Source organism: Rhinoraja longicauda, chromosome 9 (genome assembly GCF_053455715.1).
Source record: "Rhinoraja longicauda isolate Sanriku21f chromosome 9, sRhiLon1.1, whole genome shotgun sequence".
Taxonomy (NCBI): domain Eukaryota; kingdom Metazoa; phylum Chordata; class Chondrichthyes; order Rajiformes; family Arhynchobatidae; genus Rhinoraja; species Rhinoraja longicauda.
Genome location: NC_135961.1, coordinates 5,929,837 through 5,954,841, shown reverse-complemented (window position 1 = coordinate 5,954,841; position 25,005 = coordinate 5,929,837). Strand labels below are relative to the sequence as shown.

The 25,005-nt window shown below is 45.5% G+C and overlaps 1 pseudogene; it reads left to right on the top strand.

Moving 5' to 3' along the window:
- Positions 1 to 24,692, top strand: LOC144596879 (large ribosomal subunit protein eL33 pseudogene; annotated as a pseudogene).
- Positions 24,693 to 25,005: the final 313 nt, after the last annotated feature.

Here is a 25,005-nt window from a genome sequence, read left to right as displayed (position 1 = left end):
ATGTTAAAGTCTGCGGGCTCCTGCAGTTGGTGCTCCACAAAGTCGATCCCCGACAGAGACCGCCAGCTCCATGAAGGTAAGTCTGCAGCCCCTGCTGTGGAGTGTTTTAAATTCTGTCTGAGAAGACCACATACAGCAGTGAAAACTCTCTCAGTACTATGTACCTGTACCAATACTCTCATGTGTTATGTAGAGCATGGCATGAATATATCAGTGGAGATTTTCATAAACGCTTCAATTGATCAGAAGAATTCAAACACATTTCCTCGGTTGGAAATGAATGCAAATGGCTGTTGAATTAATAGGCTGTAAGAGGTAACATTGGATTTTTAAAAAGATTTTTTAGATTTAGAGATACAGCACGGAAACAGGCCCTTCGGCCCACCGAGTCCGCGCCGCCCAGCGATCCCCGCACATTAATACTATCCTACACACACTAGGGGCAATTTTTACATTCACCCAGTCAATTAACCTACCAATCTGTACGTCTTTGGAGTGTGGGAGGAAAACTTTGGAGTGTGGGAAGATCACGGAGAAAACCCACGCAGGTCACGGGGAGAACGTACAAACTCCGTACAGTACAGCGCCCATAGTCAGGATCGAACCTGAGTCTCCGGCGCTGCATTCGCTGTAAGGCAGCAACTCTACCGCTGTGCCACCGTAGCGTAACTTGATTCATCCTAATGAATCAATAATGCATTATAATTGTTTATATTAATTTATGTCTTGACACGGTGGTAAGACCGGCTTTCTTGGCTACATCGCTATTTTGGTTTGATAGTTACGAGGCAGTGATCAGAAGATCAGAAGATCATAAGTGATAGGAGCAAAATTCGTCCATTCGTCCCATCAAGTCTCCACCATTCATTCGTGGCTGATCTATCTTTCCCTTCTTACCCCTTTCTCCTGCCTTCTCCCCATAACCCCTGACACCCGTACTAATCAAGAATCTATCTATCTCTGCCTTAAAAATATCCATTGACTTGGCCTCCACAGCCTTCTGTGGCGAATAATTCCACAGATTCACCGCCACTTGATGGTTTAGGTTAGGGTTTTTTAATGGATTTTCTTGACTCATATTTTCTTGACTCGAATTTTTACTTGATGCACAGAATCAAGGCACGGTGGCGCAGCGGTAGAGTTGCTGCCTTACAGCGAATGCAGCGCCGGAGACTCAGGTTCGATCCTGACTACGGGCGCCGTCTGTACGGAGTTTGTACGTTCTCCCCATGACCTGCGTGGGTTTTCTCCGAGATCTTCGGTTTCCTCCCACACTCCAAAGACGTACAGGTATGTAGGTTAATTGGCTGGGCAAATGTAAAAATCGTCCCTAGTGGGTGTAGGATATTGTTAGTGTGCGGGGATCGCTGGGCGGCGCGGACTCGGTGGGCCGAAGGGCCTGTTTCTGCGCTGTATCTCCAAATCTAAATCGAAATCTAAATCTACCTATGTCAACCGGCAACAGGTACCGGGATCAGGAGGAGACAAGTTGCGTTGTACAACTGGCCACATTAAAAATGATTACATAGAAGAATCTGTTTAATGTTAAAAATCTCTTTTTTTGGTAGTTTTTGTAATTGTTTGAAGTTTATATTTTTTTCACGGATTTTGCCTGTAGTTATCCACCTTTCGTAGGAATTTAGTTTCTTTGAATAAAGTTGATTTTGGACATTTTGACAAAAAATTGATGTCTGAAGTTATTGCATTTCGAAGTACTTTTTCATGACATCCTTTTCCAAATATTTTAGTTTCATTTATTTTGACCAATGAAATTAACACAGACACAGGCATTGCACTGCATTTAAAAGGCAGGAACTCTACCTCTGCGCCACCGTGCCGCAAATGAAATTCATCCGTCCTCTGTACCGGCGACAACCTACCTCACCTGGCGCCAACGTGCGACAGCGCCCTCGACAAGCGACGATCATTGGCGTCAAGCCAGCTGTCGCCGAAATTTTTTGAAACAGAATGAAATTTCCGCGAACTGCTATCACTCATTGGAAACTACTCACGACCGTACCCGCGACACACCGGCAAACGTGTGGCGACAGCCTAGTCGCCGGCAGTCACCTTAAAAATCGCCTAACTGGGACAGGCCATTAAAGCCTCTTGAAGCATAATGCAAAGTCTCCGTTTTTCCTTTAATTTTCCTCCAAGTCCATTTCCTCGACACTATGTTTCTAATTTCTAATAAATGGCTTCATGAAAATTTTGAATTTCTGAAACTTCGGTAAAGACACTAAGTAAACAGTGGCAGACATTTAAAGAGGTTTTCTTCGGTTTCCTCCCACACTCCAAAGACGTACAGGTATGTAGGTTAATTGGCTGGGTAAATGTAAAAATTGTCCCTAGTGTGTGTAGGATAGTGTTAATGTGCGGGGATTGCTGGGCGGCACGGACTTGGAGGGCCGAAAAGGCCTGTTTCCGGCTGTATATATATGATATGATATGATATGAATTCTGAACAGATAACAAGTTCACTCGGAAATACTGCATGAGGAAAATTGTTCATCGCGGCTAGGTGCGGTATTAAATGGAAAGAAAAATCTTAAAATGTGAAAATGTAGCGGCAGTCCAGAAGATTGCTAGCGGAGTGCTGCTCCCTGATAAATACCTTCGTACACTTTGCATAACTACCTCAGCAGCTGAAATGCTGGTAAAATCAAGTCAAGTTTATTTGTCACATACACATAAATGTGCAGTGAAATGAAAGATGACCCACAGTCCAACAACAAGAACAATAAAAATAAGCAATAACACACACAATCAAACAAAAATAAACATCCATCACAGTGAGTCTCCTCCAGTCACCTCCTCTCTGTGATGGAAGGCCAGAATGTCTTTTCTCTTCCCCTGCCATCTTCTCCAGCGGTCAGGCTGTTGTAGTTGCCACGTTCCAGGCCGCGCCGGACGGTGAAAGGTCCGCAGTGGGCCGACCCAAGCCCCGCGATCCGGGGCGGGCGAAGACGCTGCCGCTGCACATCGGGGCGTCATTGAAGCCCCCGTCGGGCGGTGGAAAATCCCACGGCCTATTTCAGGCCGCACCGGATGGTGAAAAGTCCGCGGCGGGCCGACCCAAGCCCCGCGACTCAGGGCGGGTGAAGACGCTGCCGCTGCCAGATCTCCCGATGTCGGCCCCCCACTCAGGGGCCTGCGAGCTTCCGACGTCCTCGCGGCCCTTACAGTACCCTTACACTTCCTTACAGTTATCACTCCCTGACAGTTAAGGCCACTTTGTGGATGTTGGGAGCCTGAAGTAACCCAGTCAGTGATGTCTGCTGAGTGACCATTTAAATGGACGCAGATGCAACAAAGCCTCACAGCGCACTCTTTGTTGCACTGTGATCATTCATTGGAGGTTGCAGGTTGCATCCCGAATCTCCATTTTATGTCATTTGGACAGGAAATGTGCGGGTTGTGTCTTACGGTGTAATCAGATATGCAACTAAAGGCTGCAGTGAGTTGTATGCAGAAGTACCACGTCCAATTTCAACATTGGCTTGATTTCAGCCTGAAACAAACTGCAAGTCAATCTGTCCCGATAAAATCAATGTAATGTTTATTTTGTGCATTATATATAACCGGCACTAATAGCTTAGCTGCTGGACACACATGATTTACTTTACAGCAACAGTTCAGGGATTAAACAAAGAATTATTTTAAAAAAATCAAATGGTTAATTTGCTGTACAAATATATATCTCAAAATACCAAAAAGATTTTCTTTGAAACATTTAAAAAAATACTTAGGAAAGAACTGCAGTGCCGGTTTAAATCGAAGATAGACACAAAAAGCTGGAATAACTCAGCAGGTCAGGCAGCGTCTCTGGAGAAAAGTAAAAGGTGACCTTTCGGGTCCAGACCCTTCTTCAGACTGAGAATCAGGGGAAAGGGAAACGAGAGTTTTAGACGGTGATGCAGAGAGATATAGAACAAATGAATGAAAGAAATGCAAAAAAGTAACGATGATAAAGGAAACAGGCCATTGTTGGCTGTGGGCTAGGTGAAAACAAGTTGCAGACAATGAGACTCAACAAGATGACTTTGAAGCTGATTGGAGAAAGGGGGGAGGCAAGGCTTACTTGGAGTTAGAGAAATCAATATTCATACCGCTGACTTGTAGCTGCCCAAGTGAAATATGAGGTGTATCATATCATATCATATATATACAGCCGGAAACAGGCCTTTTCGGCCCTCCAAGTCCGTGCCGCCCAGTGACCCCCGTACATTAACACTATCCTACACCCACTAGGGACAATTTTTACATTTACCCAGCCAATTAACCTACATACCTGTACGTCTTTGGAGTGTGGGAGGAAACCGAAGATCTCGGAGAAAACCCACGCAGGTCACGGGGAGAACGTACAAACTCCTTACAGTGCAGCACCCGTAGTCAGGATCGAACCTGAGTCTCCGGCGCTGCATTAGCTGTAAAGCAGCAACTCTACCGCTGCGCTACCGTGCCGCCCTAGTCCCTCAAATTTGCTACAATGCTTAAAAAATGCTACAGTGATTGAAACCAATGATAAAATTGACAACACACCATCTTAGTCCAAACCATTGTTAAATACAAGGTAATATTTCTTCAATTTAACTGCGCAAGTATGTCTTCAAAAATATTATCAATCATGCCAAACAAGCTTGCCAAAAAATTGTGAACTTGGCAAAAAACTGGAGGCTTAGGTCACCTTCCAAAGTGTATAATTAGAGCTTCTAAGAGCTGGGACCCTGATAATGAAAGAGTGTCTAATAATAGATTGAAGTACACAAATAGCCTACTTAACAGATCTGCTTTATTGTTACTTTTTTGCACGTCATTCAGTGAGTCTTTGCTGTTTCTCTGTGCGATCACATAAATCTCCTTCCTTCGCTCATTTTCCTGTTTCATTATTCTCTCACACAGGCTCATCAACTCCCCTCCCTCATCTAATCTCCTCCACGCACCTACACCACAGTAGACCTACTAGCATGTCTCTGAGATGTTTCCCGTTTTGGTTATATTCTCCACATAACTTGAGATATGATACTTTGCTTGCGTAGGAAGGAACTGCAGATGCTGGTGTAACTCAGCTAATGAATGGGTCTCGTTTCACATGCCATTAGTTGGCTGCAGTCAGGTTAGTAGTGGAGGAAAACAATTTTGCACACTGGAGCGATATCAAGAGCAAAGCACACAAAATGTGTAGGGAGAAATGAAGACACTGGTTTACACCGAAAGAGAGATACAGAATGCTGGGGTAACTCAGCGGGACAGGCAGCATCTCTGGAGAGAAGGAATGGGTGACTTTTCTGGTCGAGATCCTTCTTCAGACTGAGAGTCAGGGGAGAGGGAGATACAGAGATATGGAAGTGTTAAGCGTGAGAACGAGACATCAAAGGGGATGTAGATCAAGGAAAACTGCGGCACGGTGGCGCAGCGGTAGAGTTGCTGCCTTACAGTGAATGCAGCGCCGGAGACTCAGGTTCCATCCTGACTACGGGCGCCGTCTGTACGGAGTTTGTACGTTCTCCCCGTGACCTGCGTGGGTTTTCTCCGAGATCTTCGGTTTCCCCCCACACTCCAAAGACGTACAGGTATGTAGGTTAATTGGCTTGGTAAACGTAAAAATTGTCCGTAGTGGGTATAGGATAGTGTTAATGTGCGGGGATCGCTGGGCGGCGCGGACCCGGTGGGCAAAAGGTCTTGTTTCTGCGCTGTATCTCTAAATCTGAAAAAATCTTTAAAAAAAATCTAAAATGTAGATTAGATCATTGTTAGCTGGGAGAAGGTGACAACGAAGCATACAAAGACAAAATTTAATCATGGGGAGAGTCAGATTGGTCGGAGAACTAGGAAGGGGGAGGGATGGAGAGAAAGGGAAAGCAAGGGTTAGTTGAAGTTAGAGAAGTCAATGTTCATACCGCTGGGGTGTAAGCTACCCAAGCGAAATGTGAGGTGCTGATCATCCAATTTGTGCTGGGCCTCACTCTGACAGTGGAGGAGGCCCAGGACAGAAAAGTCAGTGTGGGAATGGGAGGGGGAGTTAAAGTGTTGAACAACCGGGAGATCAGGTAGGTTTAGGCGGACTGAGCGGAGGTGTTCTGAATGTTAAATTTTTTTTTTTTCATTGTCAAGTCAAGTCAAGTCAAGTCAAGTCAATTTTATTTGTATAGCACATTTAAAAACAACCCACGTTGACCAAAGTGCTGTACATCTGATTAGGTTCCAAAAAAAAAGAAACATACAGTAGCACGCAAACAGTTCACAGCGCCTCCTCAATGAGCCTCAAACGCTAGGGAGTAGAAATAGGTTTTGAGCCTGGACTTAAAGGAGTCGATGGAGGGGGCAGTTCTGATGGGGAGAGGGATGCTGTTCCATAGTCTAGGAGCTGCAACCGCAAAAGCGCGGAAACAGGATCTTCGGCCCACCGAGTCCGAGCCGCCCAGCGATCCCCACACATTAACACTATCCTACCCACACTGGGAAAATTTTACATTTATACCAAGCCAATTAACCTACAAACCTGTGCATCTTTGGAGTGTGGGATGAAACCGAAGATCTTTGAGAAAACCCACGCAGTTCACGGGGAGAGCGTACAAACACCATACAGGCAGCACCTGTAGTTGGGATCGAAGCTGGGTCTCTGGCGCTGTAAGCGCTGTAAGGCAGCAACTCCACCGCTGTGCCACCGTGCCGCCCACAATTATTGTGTAATAATTTGGTGTGACAACTCATTTCACCTATAAAAGACAATAGACAATAGAGAATAGACAATAGGCGCAGGAGGAGGGTATTCGGCCCTTCGAGCCAGCACCGCCATTCAATGTGATCATGGCTGATCATTCTCAATCAGTACCCCGTTCCTGCCTTCTCCCCATACCCCCTGACTCCGCTATCCTTAAGAGCTCTATCCAGCTCTCTCTTGAATGCATTCAGAGAATTGGCCTCTACTGTCTTCTGAGGCAGAGAATTCCACAGATTCACAACTCTCTGACCGAAAACGTTTTCACTCATCTCAGTTCTAAATGGCCTACCCCTTATTCTTAAACTGTGGCCCCTTGTTCTGGACTCCCCCAACATTGGGAACATGTTTCCTGCCTCTAACGTGTCCAACCCCTTAATAATCTTATACGTTTCGATAAGATCTCCTCAGACCCACTCATATAACCATATAACCATATAACAATTACAGCACGGAAACAGGCCCGTTCGGCCCTACCAGTCCACGCCGACCACTTTCTCTGACCTAGTCTCATCTACCTGCTCTCAGACCATAACCCTCCAATCCCCTCCCATCCATATACCTATCCAATTTACTCGTAAATAATAAAATCGAGCCTGCCTCCACCACTTCCACCGGAAGCTCATTCCACACTGCCACCACCCTCTGAGTAAAGAAGTTACCCCTCATGTTACCCCTAAACTTTTGTCCCTTAATTCTGAAGTTATGTCCCCTTGTTCGAATCTTCCCCACTCTCAAAGGGAAAAGCCTACCCACGTCAACTCTGTCTGTCCCTCTTAAAATTTTAAAAACCTCTATCAAGTCCCCCCTCAACCTTCTACGCTCCAAAGAATAAAGACCCAACCTGTTCAACCTCTCTCTGTAGCTTAAGTGCTGAAACCCAGGCAACATTCTAGTAAATCTCCTCTGTACCCTCTCCATTTTGTCGACATCCTTCCTATAATTTGGCGACCAGAACTGCACACCATACTCCAGATTCGGCCTCACCAATGCCCTGTACAATTTCAACATTACATCCCAACTTCTATATTCGATGCTCTGATTTATAAAGGCAAGCATACCAAATGCCTTCTTCACCACCCTATCCACATGAGATTCCACCTTCAGGGAACAATGCACAGTTATTCCCAGATCCCTCTGTTCCACTGCATTCCTCAATTCCCTACCATTTACCCTGTACGTCCTATTTTGATTTGTCCTACCAAAATTTGTCCACTCAGTTTTTAATTTGATTTTAATTTGAGTTCTATCATGGTTATAGCGTCATTGGTTCGTGGAGTCATACAATGTGGATACAGGCCCTTCGACCAAACTTGGTAGCATCTCAGGAGAGAAGGAATGGGCGACGTTTCGGGTCGAGACCCTCCTTCAGACTGATGTCAGGGGGGGCGGGACAAAGAAAGGATATAGGTGGAGACAGGAAGACAGTGGGAGATCTGGGAAGGGGGAGGGGAAGAGAGGGACAGAGGAACTATCTAAAGTTGGAGAAGTCAATGTTCATACCACCGGGCTGCAAGCTGCCCAGGCGAAATATGAGGTGCTGTTCCTCCAATTTCCGGTGGACCTCACTGAGGCACTGGAGGAGGCCCATGACAGAAATGTCAGACTGGGAGTGGGAGGGGGAGTTGAAGTGCTCGGCCACCGGGAGATCACTTCAACTCCCCCCTCCCTAACAAAAGCTTTTCCCTGTACCTGGTGACATAAAACTAAACTGAAACTTCACATCAGGAAGCTGGCCAGGCGCCTCAATGCCTGGATCACTTTGGAACAGATGTGGAGGAAGGAACTGCAGATGCTGGTTTACACCTGAGATAGACGCACAATACTGGAGTAACTCAGCGGGACAGGCAGCATCTCTGGAAAGAAAGGAATGGGTGATGTTTCGGGTCGAGACCCTTCTTCGGAACATATATGAGGTCACATGCCAAGGGGGCTGATCGAGGTAGATAATTGTGTAGGGGCTGCTCAGACACACAATGAAAAGAATCAGAGAAAATATACTGGGTACTTGGAGTCCATTCGGCCCATCATGCCCTTGCCGACTGGATAAGACGTAAGAAGAAATATCCCATAATCCAGATTTTGCCAATATAAGGGTATAAATGCAGTTTTTTAGGTAAGTTGGTTTTGGCCTCTAACACCCTTTCAGCAGTGAGTTTCAGACCCCACCACCTACTGGGTGAACAATTCCTTCCTCACTCTCCCTCCAACCATGCACTACAAGTTACATTTATACCGTCCAGTTTTTGACCCCTCTGTTTTGGGAAATGTTTCTGCGGCTGCAAACGAGACTCCAGGATGGTATGTTGCCTCCCTGGTGCAAGGGTCACGGATATCTCTGAGCGGCTGCAGGACATTCTGGAGGGGGAGGGTGAACAGCCAGTTGTCGTGGTGCACATTGGCACCAACAATTTAGGTAAAAAACGGGATGAGGTCCTACAAGGTGAATTTAGAGAGCTAGGAGATAAACTTAAAAATAGGACCTCAAAGGTAATAATCTCTGGATTACTACCAGTGCCACGTGCTAATCAGAGTAGGAATAGGAGGATATTTCAGATGAATACGTGGCTTGAAAAATGGTGCAAGGGGGAGGGATTCAAATTTTTAGGACATTGGAACCAGTTCTGGGAGAGGTGGGACCAGTACAAACAGGACTGTCTGCACCTGAGCTGGAAGGGAACCAATGTCCTAGGGGGAGTGTTTGCTAGTGCTGTCGGGGAGGATTTAAACTAATGTGGCAGGGGGATGGGAGCAGGAGCAGAGAGACAGAGGTGTGTAAAATGAGGGTAGAAGCAACAGGTAGCAAGGTGAAAAGTAAAAGTGGCAGGCAGACCAATCCAGGGCAAAAATCAAAAAGTGCCACTTTTCAACATAATTGTATAAGGGGTAAGAGAGTTGTAAAAACAATCCTGAAGGCTTTGTGTCTCAATGCAAGGAGTATACGTAATAAGGTGGATGAATTAAATGTGGAGATAGTTATTAATGATTATGATATAGTTGGGATTACGGAGACATGGCTCCAGGGTGACCAAGTATGGGAGCTCAACATCCAGGGATATTCTATATTCAGGCGGGATAGACAGAAAGGAAAAGGAGGTGGGGTAGCGTTACTGGTTAGAGAGGAGATTAAAGCAGTGGAAAGGAAGGACATTAGCTTGGAGGAAGTGGAATCGATATGGGTAGAGCTACGAAACACTAAGGGGCAGAAAATGCTAGTGGGAGTTGTGTACAGGCCACCTAACAGCAGTAGTGAGGTTGGGGATGGCATCAAGCAGCAAATTAGAAATGCGTGCACTAAAGATGCAGCAATTATAATGGGTGACTTCAATCTACATATAGATTGGGTGAACCAAACTGGCAGGGGTGCTGAGGAAGAGGATTTCTTGGAATGTTTGCGAGATGGTTTTCTAAACCAACATGTCGAGGAACCAACGAGAGAACAGGCCATTCTAGACTGGGTATTGAGTAACGAGGAAGGGTTAGTTAGCAGTCTTGTTGTGTGAGGCCCCTTGGGCAAAAGTGATCATAATATGGTGGAGTTCTTCATTAGGATGGAGAATGACAAAGTCAATACAGAAACAAGTGTTCTGAACTTAAAGAAAGGTAACTTTGAGGGTATGAGGCGTGAATTGTCCAAGATAGACTGGCGATTGATGCTGAAAGGGTTGACGGTGGACATGCAATGGAAGGCATTTAAAGGTCGCATGGATGAACTACAACAAGTGTTCATCCCAGTTTGGCAAAAGAATAAACCAGTAGTGCATCCGTGGCTAACAAGGGAAATCAAGGATAGTATTAAAACAAAAGATGAAGCATACAGATTAGCCAGAAAAAATAGCATACCAGAGGACTGGGAGAAATTCAGACTCCAGCAGAGGAGGACAAAGGGGTTAATTAGGAAAGGGAAAATAGATTATGAGGGAAAACTGGCAAGGAACATAAAAACTGACTGCAAAAGCTTTTATAGATATGTCAAGAGAAAAAGATTAGTTAAGACAAATGTAGGTACCTTGCAGTCGGAAACAGGTGAATTGATCATAGGGAACAAGGAGATGGCAGACCAATTGAACAAATACTTTGGTTCTGTCTTCACTAGGGAAGACATAAACAGTCTGCCGGAAATAGCGGGGGACCGGGGGTCTAATGAGATGAAGGAACTGAGGGAAATCCAGGTTAGACGGGAAGTGGTGTTAGGTAAATTAAATGGATTAAAGGCAGATAAATCCCCAGGGCCAGATAGGCTGCATCCCAGAGTGCTTAAGGAAGTAGCCTCAGAAATAGTGGATGCATTAGTGATAATTTTTCAAAACTCTTTAGATTCTGGAGTAGTTCCTGAGGACTGGAGGGTAGCTAATGTAACCCCACTTTTTAAAAAGGGAGGGAGAGAGAAAACGGGGAATTATAGACCAGTTAGCCTAACATCGGTAGTGGGGAAAATGCTAGAGTCAGTTATTAAAGATGTGATAGCATCACATTTGGAAAGTGGTGAAATCATCAGACAAAGTCAGCATGGATTTATCAAAGGCAAATCATGTCTGACGAATCTTATAGAATTTTTCGAGGATGTAACTAGTAGAGTGGATAAGGGAGAACCAGTCGATGTGTTATATCTGGACTTTCAGAAGGCCTTCGACAAGGTCCCACATAGGAGATTGGTGTACAAACTTAAAGCACACGGTATTGAGGGTTCAGTGTTGAGGTGGATAGAAAATTGGTTGGCGGACAGGAAGCAAAGAGTAGGAATAAACGAGTCCTTTTCGGAATGGCAGGCAGTGACTAGTGGGGTACCGCAAGGCTCAGTGCTGGGACCCCAGTTATTTACAGTGTATATTAATGATTTGGACGAGGGAATTGAATGCAACATCTCTAAGTTTGCGGATGACATGAAGCTGGGTGGCAGTGTTAGCTGCGAGGAGGATGCTAGGAGGCTGCAGAGTGACTTGGATAGATTAGGCGAGTGGGCAAATGCATGGCAGATGCAATATAATGTGGATAAATGTGAGGTTATCCACTTTGGCGGCAAGAACAGGAAAGCAGAGTATTACCTGAATGGTGACCGATTGGGAGAAGGGGAGATGCAACGTGACCTGGGTGTCATGGTGCACCAGTCATTGAAAGCAAGCGTGCAGGTGCAGCAGGCAGTGAAGAAAGCGAATGGTATGCTGGCATTCATAGCAAGAGGATTTGAGTATAGGAGCAGGGAGGTTCTGCTGCAGTTGTACAGGGCCTTGGTGAGACCACACCTGGAGTATTGTGTGCAGTTTTGGTCTCCTAACCTGAGGAAAGACGTTCTTGCCTTAGAGGGAGTACAGAGAAGGTTCACCAGATTGATCCCTGGGATGGTGGGACTTTCATATGAGGAAAGACAGGATAGACTGGGCTTGTACTCACTGGAATTTAGAAGACTGAGGGGGGATCTTATAGAAACATATAAAATTCTTAAGGGGTTGGAGAGGCTAGATGCGGGAAGATTGTTCCCGATGTTGGGGGAGTCCAGAACCAGGGGTCACAGCTTAAGGATAAGGGGGAAGTCTTTTAGGACCGAGATGAGAAAACATTTCTTCACACAGAGAGTGGTGAGTCTGTGGAATTCTCTGCCACAGAAGGTAGTTGAGGCCAGTTCATTGGCTATATTTAAGAGGTAGTTAGATGTGGCCCTTTTTGCTAAAGGGATCAGGGGGTATGGAGAGAAGGCAGGTACAGGTTACTGAGCTGGATGATCAGCCATGATCATATTGAATGGTGGTGCAGGCTCGAAGGGCCGAATGGCCTACTCCTGCACCTATTTTCTATGTTTCTATGTTTCCTATTCACTCCACCTAAGGGCCTCATCATTTTACAGATCGCAATTAAATCTCTTCTCCGTCATTTCTGCTTCGAGGAGAACAACCCCATTTGTTTCTCATACCTACGTAACGAAAGCACTCCAGTCCTGAAAACATTCTTGCAGGTCTCTTCTGCATCCCAGGTGAACACGGAAAGCTGGAGTGACTCAACGGGGTCAGACAGCATCTCTGGAGTAAAGGACTAGGTGACGTTGCCCTTTCCGCTGACACTCAGTCTGAAGAAGGGTCTCGACCCAAAACGTCACCCATTCCTTCTCTCTTGAGATGCTGCCTGACCTGCTGAGTTACTCCAGCATTTTGTGCATAAATACCTTCGATTTGTACCAGCATCTGCAGTTATTTTCTTACATTACATCTACAGTTCCTACATCTCCTCTGCACCCCATTCAGTGCAATCCCATCTCTCTCCCAATGTAGTGACCAGGGCAGTGTACAAGTTGTGATCCAGGTGGCAAGGCTAGTATCACAGTATATCAACGATCTGACAGTGTGACCCACTCGCTTCTTCAAAGAACCATCACACCCTCACGTGCTCCACATATTTTCTTCCTTAAAAATAATTGGCCTGTGCAGGTGACTAACTCACTTCATACACAACATTTCATCATTAATTAATTGCCTGCAGGTTTGAAACTGCGAAATCAACTAATTATTTGCAAACATATGCCCACACGTATATAGATGAAATGAAACACTGTATCAGTCTGCTCAACTACAAATACTTCACTTATTAGCTGTATTTAATATCCCAGATACACGTAACTCCAATGGCGCAATTTTCCAGATAGCCTTACATACACCTGATCTAATAGACTGCAAAACAAGTGTTGCTTTACCCAAAACATTCATTACACCAAATTATAACACCCATAATTATAACACCCATAATTACACCAAAATTATAAATGCATTGCAGTACATAATTTCTAAAACCATCTGTAAATGACTCTGATTTAATAGCCAATGTTTTTTTAGATATTTTATATTTGGTACATTATTAGGCACTATCAACTCAATACAGTATTTTTTTACTTTGTTTCTCTTGCATTCAAGAGAGAGCTAGATAGAGCTCTTAAGGATAGCGGAGTCAGGGGGTATGGGGAGAAGGCAGGAACGGGGTACTGATTGAGAATGGTCAGCCATGATCACATTGAATGGTGGTGCTGGCTCGAAGGGCCGAATGGCCTCCTCCTGCACCTATTGTCTATTGTCTATTGAAGCTCTTTTTGTTGTGTCTCTGCTTTCATAAGCACCACTTTGATTCTCTGTTTGGACCAGAACTGTAATCTTTCCTGCTGACTTTTCAGCCTCTCCTCTTGCGCTGTCTCCAATGGTCACAATCCTGTCATGACCGCCCTCAGGCTACAAACCTGTACGTCTTTGGAGTGTGGGAGGAAACCGAAGAACTCGGAGAAAACCCATGCAAGTCACGGGAAGAACGTACAAACTCCGTACAGACGGCGCCCATAGTTAGGATCGAACCTGAGTCTCCGGCGCTGCATTCGCTGCAAGGCAGCAACTCTACCGCTGCGCCGTGCCGCCGTGAGTGAGTGAGTCAGTCAGTCCGTCAGTCAGTCAGTCAGTCAGTCAGTCAGTCAGTCAGTCAGTCAGTCAGTCAGTCAATCACTCAGTCAGTCAGTCAGTCAGTCAGTCAGTCAGTCAGTCAGTCAGTCAGTCAGTCAGTCAGTCAGTCAGTCAGTCAGTCAGTCAGTCAGTCAGTCAGTCAGTCAGTCAGTCAATCACTCAGTCTGTCAGTCAGTGAAATTTGGTGAAACAACTCATTTTCACCTTTGAAAGCCCCGCTCAGTTTTAAATTTGATTTTAGTTTGATTTCTATAATGGTTATAGAGTTATAGAGTCATGGAGTCATGGAGTCACATGGCATGGAAACAGGCCCTGTGGCCCAACTTGCCCATGCCGACCAACTTGCCCCATCTACACTAGTCCCACATGCCTGCATTTGGCCCTTATCCTTCTAAACCTGTCCTATCCATGTACGTGTCCAAATGTTTTTTAGATGTTGTGGTAGCATCTGCCTCAACTACCTCCTCTGGCAGCTCGTTCCATACACCCACCAGTGTCCGTGTAAAAGAGTTGCCCCTTGGGTTCCTCAGGCATCCTCCACTTGATCAGAAGATGCCTGGAATCCCACAGCAGCAGGCAAATCCACCCTGCTGGCCCATCAAATGTCCCTTCATGTGTAGGGGTGGTGGGTGTTTGGAACAAGCTGCCAGAGGAGGTAGTTGAGGCTGGGACTATCCCAACATTTAAGAATCAATGACAAGGCCAGTATGTGTTGTCCAACCCCAGTTGTCATTGAGAAGGAGCTGTCTTCTGGAACTACTGTAGACCTCAGTGTTTTGGGGATTGGCAAAACATTGGGGAAAGGCCTTTGGCACATTGGCATTCATCAGTCAGAGTATTAAGTATAAAAGTCGGGAGGTCATGTTGCTGTTGTATAAGACATTCGTGAGGGTACATTTAGAGTATTGTGTTCTGTTCTGGGCACCATGTTATAGGAAAGATGTTGTCAAGCTGGAAAGGTTACAGAGAAGATTCACGAGGATGTTGCCAGGACTAGAGGGTGTGAGCTATAGGGAGAGGTTGAGTAACATAGAAAATAGGTGCAGGAGTAGGCCATTCGGCCCTTCGAGCCTGCACCGCCATTCAATATGATCATGGCTGATCATCCAGCTCAGTAACCTGTACCTGCCTTCTCTCCATACCCCCTGATCCCTTTAGCCACAAGGGCCACATCTAACTCCCTCTTAAATATAGCCAATGAATTGGCCTCAACTACCTTCTGTGGCAGAGAATTCCACAGACTCACCACTCTCTGTGTGAAGAAATGTTTTCTCATCTCGGTCCTAAAAGACTTCCCCCTTATCCTTAAGCTGTGACCCCTGGTTCTGGACTTCCCCAACATCGGGAACAATCTTCCCGCATCTAGCCTGTCCAACCCCTTAAGAATTTTAAATGTTTCTATAAGATCCCCCCTCAATCTTCTAAATTCCAGCGAGTACAAGCCGAGTCTATCCAGTCTTTCTTCATATGAAAGTCCTGCCATCCCAGGGATCAATCTGGTGAACCTTCTCTGTACTCCCTCTACAGCTAGAGTAGGCTGGGACTCTATTCCTTGGAGCGCAGGAGGATGAGGGGTGATCTTGACAATAAACTAAACTGAACTGAACATGGGGGTCTGGTTTGATTCTCAGTTTGCACTGAGAGAGTTGTGTTGAGGCAGGGTCTGGTGAAGTTCAGGGCTTGTACTTTAGTCAGGAAGTCAGGAATATGACTCCTGATCGCTGTCAATGGTGATGAGGACTAGGATCAGCCCTGAGGTTCTGCTCCGGGAAGGACCAGGAGGAACTGAACTCTCCTGACGTCCAACATAGAATGCTGTCTCAGCAAGGTGCCAAACCCTAGGGGGAAATGAATGAGGAGACTACTGCATCGTAAAGTATAATTACTTTAATAATGGTATAATTACTGCTCAAGAGTTCACTGCTCATCAGATTCTTCTTTAATTAGCACCTCCATTCTGAGCCGAGGAGGAAGTTCCCATCGTTATGTTTCACAATGCTGGAGACGTATTTGCTTGGTGCAGCAAGTTAAGGAGGGAATGAGTAACAAGGAAGTGTCTGAAGAAGAAGGGTCTCGACCTGAAACGTCACCCAGTCCTTCTCTCCAGAGATGCTGCCTGTCCCTCTGAGCCACTCCAGCATCTTGTGCCTATCTAACTATCTAAACAAAGCTGAGAGACCGAAAGTGGAAGGTAGCTGTCGGATATTGTATTCTTATTCCTATGTTAGGCTCTAGTGCCAATGTATTTCACAGTACTGTCCATACTGTTTCAAAACCGTCTAAAATAAGGCAAATCTGCTGCACTGGTGGTGTTAGACAATAGACAATAGACAATAGGTGCAGGAGTAGGCCATTCAGCCCTTCGAGCCAGCACCGCCATTCAATGCGATCATGGCTGATCACTCTCAATCAGTACCCCGTTCCTGCCTTCTCCCCATACCCCCTCACTCCGCTATCCTTAAGAGCTCTATCCAGCTCTCTCTTGAAAGCATCCAACAAACTGGCCTCCACTGCCTTCTGAGGCAGAGAATTCCACACCTTCACCACCCTCTGACTGAAAAAGTTCTTCCTCATCTCCGTTCTAAATGGCCTACCCCTTATTCTCAAACTGTGGCCCCTTGTTCTGGACTCCCCCAACATTGGGAACATGTTATCTGCCTCTAATGTGTCCAATCCCCTAATTATCTTATATGTTTCAATAAGATCCCCCCTCATCCTTCTAAATTCCAGTGTATAATTGCTTCCAAGATGGCGCCCAACCCAGGCGACTATTTACATGCTAGCCACAGAAGCAGATCTACAAACACACATTACAATCGCTCCACACTCTTAAATCTCTATTCCCACAGCAACATTTCTTACTTTATCTGCACGCTGCAAATGGCTCGATTGTAATCATGTTTTTGTCTTTCTGCTAACTGGTTAGCATGCAACAAACAAAAACCTTCACTCTACCTCGGTACACGTGGTCATAAACTAACTGAAATGATATAGCCTTGAAATAAAATAAGAGCCCTTCAGATTAACTTCACAACCAATTAGTCCATGCAAAAATTGCTATATATTTTGTCCTCCATCTGTTTTTAATTTATCGATGTTTCCAGTTTGAGTTATAATCCTTACATTCTATTGAGCCAGTGCCCAGGTTTTTTTGGTGAGTGTAGACCTATACTGCTGCAATGTCCACTTCTATCCTGGTTCACAGCCACAACGAAGAATTTTGGGGCCCAACACTTTTTTTTTGGTATCTCCATTAATCTATTAATCTAGTAAAGTGCTACCTTTTTATTTTGGATGACGCCTAAGTTTAAGTTCATATGAAGAAAGACTGGATAGACTCGGCTTGTACTCGCTGGAATTTAGAAGATTGAGGGGAGGATCTTATAGAAACTTACAAAATTCTTAAGGGGTTGGACAGGCTAGATGCAGGAAGATTGTTCCCGATGTTGGGGAAGTCCAGAACAAGGGGGTCACAGTTTAAGGATAAGGGGGAAGTCTTTTAGGACCGAGATGAGAACGTTTTTTTTCACACAGAGAGTGATGAATCTGTGGAATTCTCTGCCACAGAAGGCAGTTGAGGCCAGTTCATTGGTTATATTTAAGAGGGAGTTAGATGTGGCCCTTGCGGCTAAAGGGATCAGGGGGTATGGAGAGAAGGCAGGTACAGGATACTGAGTTGGATGATCAGCCATGATCATATTGAATGGCGGTGCAGGCTCGAAGGGCCGAATGGCCTACTCCTGCACCTATTTTCTATGTTTCTATGTTTCTATGTTTCTATGTTTCTATGTTTCTAAGTGCAAGGCAAGCAGGGCCTTATGCAAGTAAATGGCCATGGCGTCTCTTCTGATACATCCACTAGTGTGAAGGTTCATTGAATGAAAGGGCAGAGCAGTTAGGTGCAAGACCTATCAGGTTACAACATGTAGGTAAGAGGATTGCAATTACCAACCTCCCTTCCATTGACTCCATTTACACCTCACGCTGCCTCGGCAAGGCCAGCAGCATAATCAAGGACGAGTCGCTCCCTGGCCACTCCCTCTTCTCCCCTCTCCCACCAATCAGACACCTCCAGATTCAGGGAGTTTCTTCCGAGCTGTTATCAGGCAACTGAACCATCCTACCACAACCAGAGAGCCGTCCTGAACTATTATCTACCCCATTGGAGACCCTCGGACTATCTTTGATCGAACGTTACTGGCTTTACCTTGCTCGTTAAATCTATTAAGTTAAAGCTCATTGAAATTTGCTTCCATTGTCCTCCCCAACACCCATTTGTTAAACCATCTTCAGGTGTTAGGAGCCCGTGGAACCCTGCTCATGAAAACCAACAATTAAGGGGTGGCAGAAGCTGTCAATTCAGGAGAATAGACACAAAATGCCGGAGTAACTCAGCGGGACAGGCAGCATCTCTGGATAGAAGGAATGCGTGATGTTTCGGGTAGAGACCCTTCTTCAGACTGAGAGTCAGGGGAGAGGGAGACACAGAGATAAGGAAGTGTGAGGTGTGAGAACAAGCCATCAAAGGGGATGAAGTCCAAGGAAGATGTCAAATAGATCATTGTTAGCTAGGAAAAGGTGACAAAAAGCATACAGAGATAAACTGTAATCAAGGGGACAGCCAGACTGGTCGGAGAACTAGGAAGGGGGAGGGCTGGAGAGAGTGGGAAGGCAAGGCTTACTTGAAGTTAGAGAAGTCTTGGTGTTTTGTACGTTCTCCCCGAGACCGCGTGAGTTTTCTCCAATATCTTCGGTTTCCTCCCCCACTCCAAACACGTGCAGGTTTGTAGGTTAATTGGCTTGGTATAAGTGTAAATTGTCCCTAGTTTGAGTAGGATAATGTTCGTGTGCGGGGATCGCTGGTCGGTGTAGACTTGGTGGGCCGAAGGGCCTGTTTCCGCGCTGTGTCTCTAAACTAAACTAAACTAAAGTCAAGATTCATACCACTGGGGTGTCAGCTGCACAAACGCAGGAGAATGTTTGGTGGGGCTTATCCCAAGGCCCACTGAAGCCAATAGCTGATGATCAATGAATCTGACTTCCCTCTCTTCCGCTTGCTGCAGTTCACCTCTCCCCACGAACCTTGACCTCGTGGTTACCAAGCCTTAATGTCTGATTGTCTCACTGCAGTCTCCTGCCTCCCTAACATTCTCTGGGGTACTTTGAAAGGAAAGTGAACGTCACTTCTGAGGTACAGATCTTGGGCTTGATTGCTCCCCCTGCGTTTCTTCACAGAGTCAAGGCACCATTTTACAATCACTCAGGGCTGGGAGCAAATTTAACCTGCCTCAAAAATAGCACCGTCGACTTTGTGTCTTTTTTTGTAACCTATACATGGTCACCAGGGACCCACTGTGAGTTATTCCAGTAATTTGTGTCTTTTGTGTGTATCCGGGCATTTGTAGTTCCTTGTATCGCCATCGATAGTGCGGCATTCTATCAGTGCTGCTCCAAGTGTAAAGCTGGTCAAGTTGGTGAAGTGGTGTGTAAACTTGCAAATCCCTAATGGGGGAACCAGGAAACACCACTGAGCCACAACTGGTTTTTAAAATTGAGAGAACCTTTGCACTAATTTGTTAAATGTCCCTTTTCAAGCTTCATTTCTATTTTCTCCCTTGGTGCAGGCTGCTGTAAGACCTGGTGTGCCATAGACAATAGACAATAGTCAATAGGTGCAGGAGTCGGCCATTCAGCCCTTCGAGCCAGCACCGCCATTCAATGTGATCATGGCTGATCATTCTCAATCAGTACCCCGTTCCTGCCTTCTCCCCATACCCCCTGACTCCGCTATCCTTAAGAGCTCTATCTAGCTCTCTCTTGAATGCATTCAGAGAACTGGCCTCCATTGCCTTCTGAGGCAGAGAATTCCACAGATTCACAACTCTCTGACTGAAAAAGTTTTTCCTCATCTCCGTTCTAAATGGCCTACCCCTTATTCTTAAACTGAGGCCCGTGGTTCTGGACTCCCCCAACATTGGGAACATGTTTCCTGCCTCTAACGTGTCCAACCCCTTAATAATCTTATATGTTTCGATAAGATCCCCTCTCATCCTTCTAAATTCCAGTGTAAACAAGCCTAGTCGCTCCAGTCTTTCAACATATGACAGTCCGGCCATTCCAGCAATTAACCTAGTAAACCTACGCTGCACGCCCTCAATAGCAAGAATATCCTTCCTCAAATTTGGAGACCAAAACTGCACATAGTACTCCAGGTGCGGTCTCACTAGGGCCCTGTACAACTGCAGAAGGACCTCTTTGCTCCTATACTCAACACCTCTTGTTATGAAGGCCAACATTCCATTGGCTTTCTTCACTGCCTACTGCACCTGCATGCTTCCTTTCAGTGACTGATGCACTAGGACACCCAGATCTCGTTGTACGTCCCCTAATATGTTCTCAGAATTAATTCTTACAATAAATATTTGGAACGGTAGCCCAGAATTTTGCTGCACCTGCCGTTCGACTTGAGGACCTGTGAATAAAGTTTTTACAAGGAAATCAACAGATATTTCTACTTTTCTCCATTCAGAGGTATAACAACATCTATATGCAAGTTTTGTCCATGTCTTCAAGATGTAACAATAATCAGTGTGTATTAGACTTAATTAGAGAGAGGTGCAAGTATTTTATATCAATGAACAACTTTCCAAAGCCCTCTGTGTTTACAGTGTTAAATTGACAAAGTCATTCAGCACAACCTTTTCAAAAACAGGTGGTCTAATAAACTGCCAAAATGAATATTATTCACAGCACAAAACACTTCTCCCAGAAAGAGGATATATTTCAAGTTTGCGAGCATTGCTAGGCAAATCAGATCCTGCTGATTGGACACAGTCATGCTTTTAACAAGGGGCCACTGCTTGGTTAAAATGTGAGACTGGGTGTGTCACACAGATGATACCTGCATCTTGGCAGGAACTCACTCAATTGCATGACTGTTACATCTACATGAGCTCTTGCTCTGATCGGACATAACTGACACTTGAAAGGACTGCCGACCCAAAATGGACAATTCCGCTCAAAGCAAAGAAGAAATTCAGTGAGTATCGATTCACTTTCTGACTAGAACTGAAATAATCTTGTAGCATTTAATGTGGCCATTGCATCTTTCTCTATTAGTTATCCATTGTAAGATTATTTCTAGTTACTAGCTGATGAACGTATCATGAAGACATGCTATTCCCTGGAGTAGTTGAGTAGGTTTATAATTCAACTAGGAGTAACTAAGGGAACAAAATAGTTCTAAATATAGTTGTGCCCACACTAAGTATTATTGACTTTTTAATCTGTATGGAGTTAAATAAAGTTAGGGTCGGGGGGGGGGGGGGGAGGCATGGTGGCGCAGCGGTAGAGTTGCTGCCTTACAGCACCAGAGACCCGGGTTCGATCCTGACCACAGGTGCTGTCTGTACGGAGTTTGCACGTTCTCCCCGTGACCGCGTGGGTTTTCTCCTGGATCTCCGGTTTCCTCCCACACTCCAAAGATGTACAGGTTTGTAAGTTAATTGGCTTTGGAATAAGTATAAATTGTCCCTAGTGCGTGTAGGATAGTGTTAATGTGCGGGGATCTCTGGTCGGGAGGAATGCTTGAATAAAACCTTGGGTTGCCTGGTCTTCAATGGTGTGGAGCTTAGCGTTGGATTGGTATTTGGTCTCTGTTCACGCTGGGGAAATGGAGAGTGTTTGACTTTGGTGAGGTAGCAAAGGCAGCACACTCAGCCTTTGCTTTTCTATGGTTGTGGCAGTGTTCACATGCTGCTCCATATGAGTTAATGGTCGATGGTGAGACCCCACATGCCAATGGTGGGCAGCCTTGCCAGTGCTATTACCATTAAATGTCCAGAGCAAGTGGCTGTAATCCCTTGTCAGACATAAACACTAGGAGCATGGATGTTCCTCGCCAATTATCAGTCAAACAATTCTCGAAGGCAGCGGAATGAGTTTCAAAGGAAAAAGATATTGGAGCTGTAAAAAGGCAAAGCTGTAAAATTGATGACATTTGATTATGAGTAGAGACAGACAAGCGAGGGTTGTTTTCCTTGGATCAGGGTGGCACGGTGGCGCAGCGGTAGAGTTGCTGCCTTACAGCGCTTGCAGCGCTGGAGACCCGGGTTCCATCCCGACTACGGGTGCTGTATGTGCGGAGTTTGTACGTTCTCCCCGTGACCTGTGTAGGTTTGTAGGTTAATTGGTTGGCGTATGTGTAAAAATTGTTCCTAATGTGTTTAGGATTGTGTTAGTGTGTGGGGGATCGCTGGTCGGCGCGGACCCGGTGGGCCGAAGGGCCTGTTTCCGCGCTGTATCTCTAAACTAAACTAAACTAAAATAAAATCAGAGGATAAAACTGAAATGTGTAAAATTATGAGATGTCACAAGAAGGTGAGAGGGAAGTACATTTTTCCCCAGAGAGAAGTTGATAACAAGTCTACATAGAGTTAAATTAATTAGTGCGAGAATTAGAAGGAAGTTGAGGAAATGATTTTCATCAGAGAGTGTAAATAGATTCCAAGGTGCTATTGTCACCTACAATTGCTTTCTCCCTGTGCAATGCTTTAGGATTGAAGATGAGTTTCTAATACTTCAGTTTTGTGGGTTCCAAGGTGGCTGATGAGATTCCTTCCAGGGTGTATACAGGACATCTGCCTGCTCTTCATGAAGGCCTCCAAGTTCTCATTGCCATCAACTTGGGTATTTGTAAAGTGGAAATTGACAGTCTTGATTAGTACGGGTGCCAAAGGGTCTGGAGAGAAGGCAGGAGAATAGGGTTGAGAGGGAAAGTAGATCTGCCATGATTTAATGGCGGAGTAAACTGGACGGGCCGAATGGCCTCATTCTGCTCCAATGCCTTACGAACATATGAACCCATCCCGAATGCTCCTTCTTTACTTTGAGCTTTCATGGTCAAAGACATTCTCTTGGGTTTGGCCTCGCAAATTGGAGGAACAGCATCTCATATTTCGCTTGGGCAGCTTGCAACCCAGTGATATGAATATTGATTTATCTCACTTCAAGTAACCCCTGCACCCCCTCTCTCTCCATCCCTCCCCCACCCAAGTCGTACCAGCTTCAAAGTTGTCTCGTTGAGTCTCATTGTCAGTACTCGTTTTCAACTAGCGCCCAGCTAACAATGGCCTGTTTCCTTTACCATCATTACTTTTTTGCATATCTTGCATTCGTTTGTTCTATATCTCTACATCACCCTGACTCTCAGTCTGAAGAAGGGTCTCGATCCGTAACATCATGCAAAGATATTACTGAGGAAACAGAGGAAAGAATTCTAGGATGTGTAGGGAGAAACTGCACGTTCAGTCTGAAGAAGGGTCTCGACCCGAAACGTCACCCATTCCTTGGAACATGCTGAGGGGAAGAGAGGGACAGAGGAACTATCTAAAGTTGGAGAAGTCAATGTTCATAGTGCTGGGCTGCAAGCTGCCCAGGCGAAATATGAGGTGCTGTTCCTCCAATTTCCAGTGGGCCTCACTATGGCACTGGAGGAGGCCCATGACAGAAAGGTCAGACTGGGAGTGGGAGGAGGAGTCGAAGTGCTCAGCCACTGGGAGATCAGGTTGGTTAAGGCGGACTGAGCGAAGGTGTTGAGCGAAGCGATCGCCGAGCCTGCGTTCGGTTTCTCCGATGTAAAGAAATTCTGCAGTGTGTTGTGGTCAGCGGTCTTGATTTACAAGGCGGACTGGTCCGGCTCGCAAAGCGTGGAAGATTTTGGTGCAAAGCTGTTTTTACAGGCTATAAACGTGGCCTTCGAAACCAAAGAGAGCATACTTGCTCTGCTGGAGACTGAGGGCGTTTATTGCCATGTAGATGAGACCGACTTCTACCTCGGCAAGAGATGTGCCTATGTCTACAAGCCAAAGAACAACACTGTCACCCCTGGTGGTAAACGCGTGCAGCGCAGGTTCACGAGGTTAATTCCTGGAATGGCGGGACTGTCATATGTTGAAAGACTGGAGCGACTAGGCTTATATACACTGGAATTTAGAAGGATGAGAGGGGATCTTATCGAAACGTATAAGATTATTAAGGGGTTGGACACGTTAGAGGCAGGAAACATGTTCCCAATGTTGGGGGAGTCCAGAACCAGGGGCCACAGTTTAAGAATAAGGGGTAGGCCATTTAGAACGGAGATGAGGAAAAACTTTTTCAGTCAGAGAGTTGTGAATCTGTGGAATTCTCTGCCTCAGAAGGCAGTGGAGGCCAATTCTCTGAATGCATTCAAGAGAGAGCTAGATAGGTCTCTTAAGGATAGCGGAGTCAGGGGGTATGGGGAGAAGGCAGGAACGGGGTACTGATTGAGAATGTTCAGCCATGATCACATTGAATGGCGGTGCTGGCTCGAAGGGCCGAATGGCCTCCTCCTGCACCTATTGTCTATTGTCTATAAACCGAATAGAACCCGTGTCGTTTGGAGTAAAGTGACCTGTTCTCATGGTAACAGTGGCATATCCCGTCCCAAGTTCAAAGGTAACCTGCCTGCGAAGTATATTGGACATAGGATTCGAGTGATGCTGTACCCATCAAGAGTTTAAAGTAAAGGTGTACATAAATTGAAAATAAATAGTACATAGGTCTAAAAATAAAAATAAATAAAAAAATAACCCAAGGAGGACACTTAGCAAAAGCAAACAATCCCTGAACCTTCATCACAAAACCCCCAAAATGTAAGTGACTTTGTAAAAAATCTGATCCTTGTTTTTTATTGATTCGTGCGTCACCAGATACAAAGAAAGAATTATTATTTCGATAATATATTTTCAAGGGAATTTATGTGTAATTTATGTAGGATTTGCCTGCCTCGGCAAGGCCAGCAGCATAACCAAGGGCAAGTCTCACCCTGGCCAC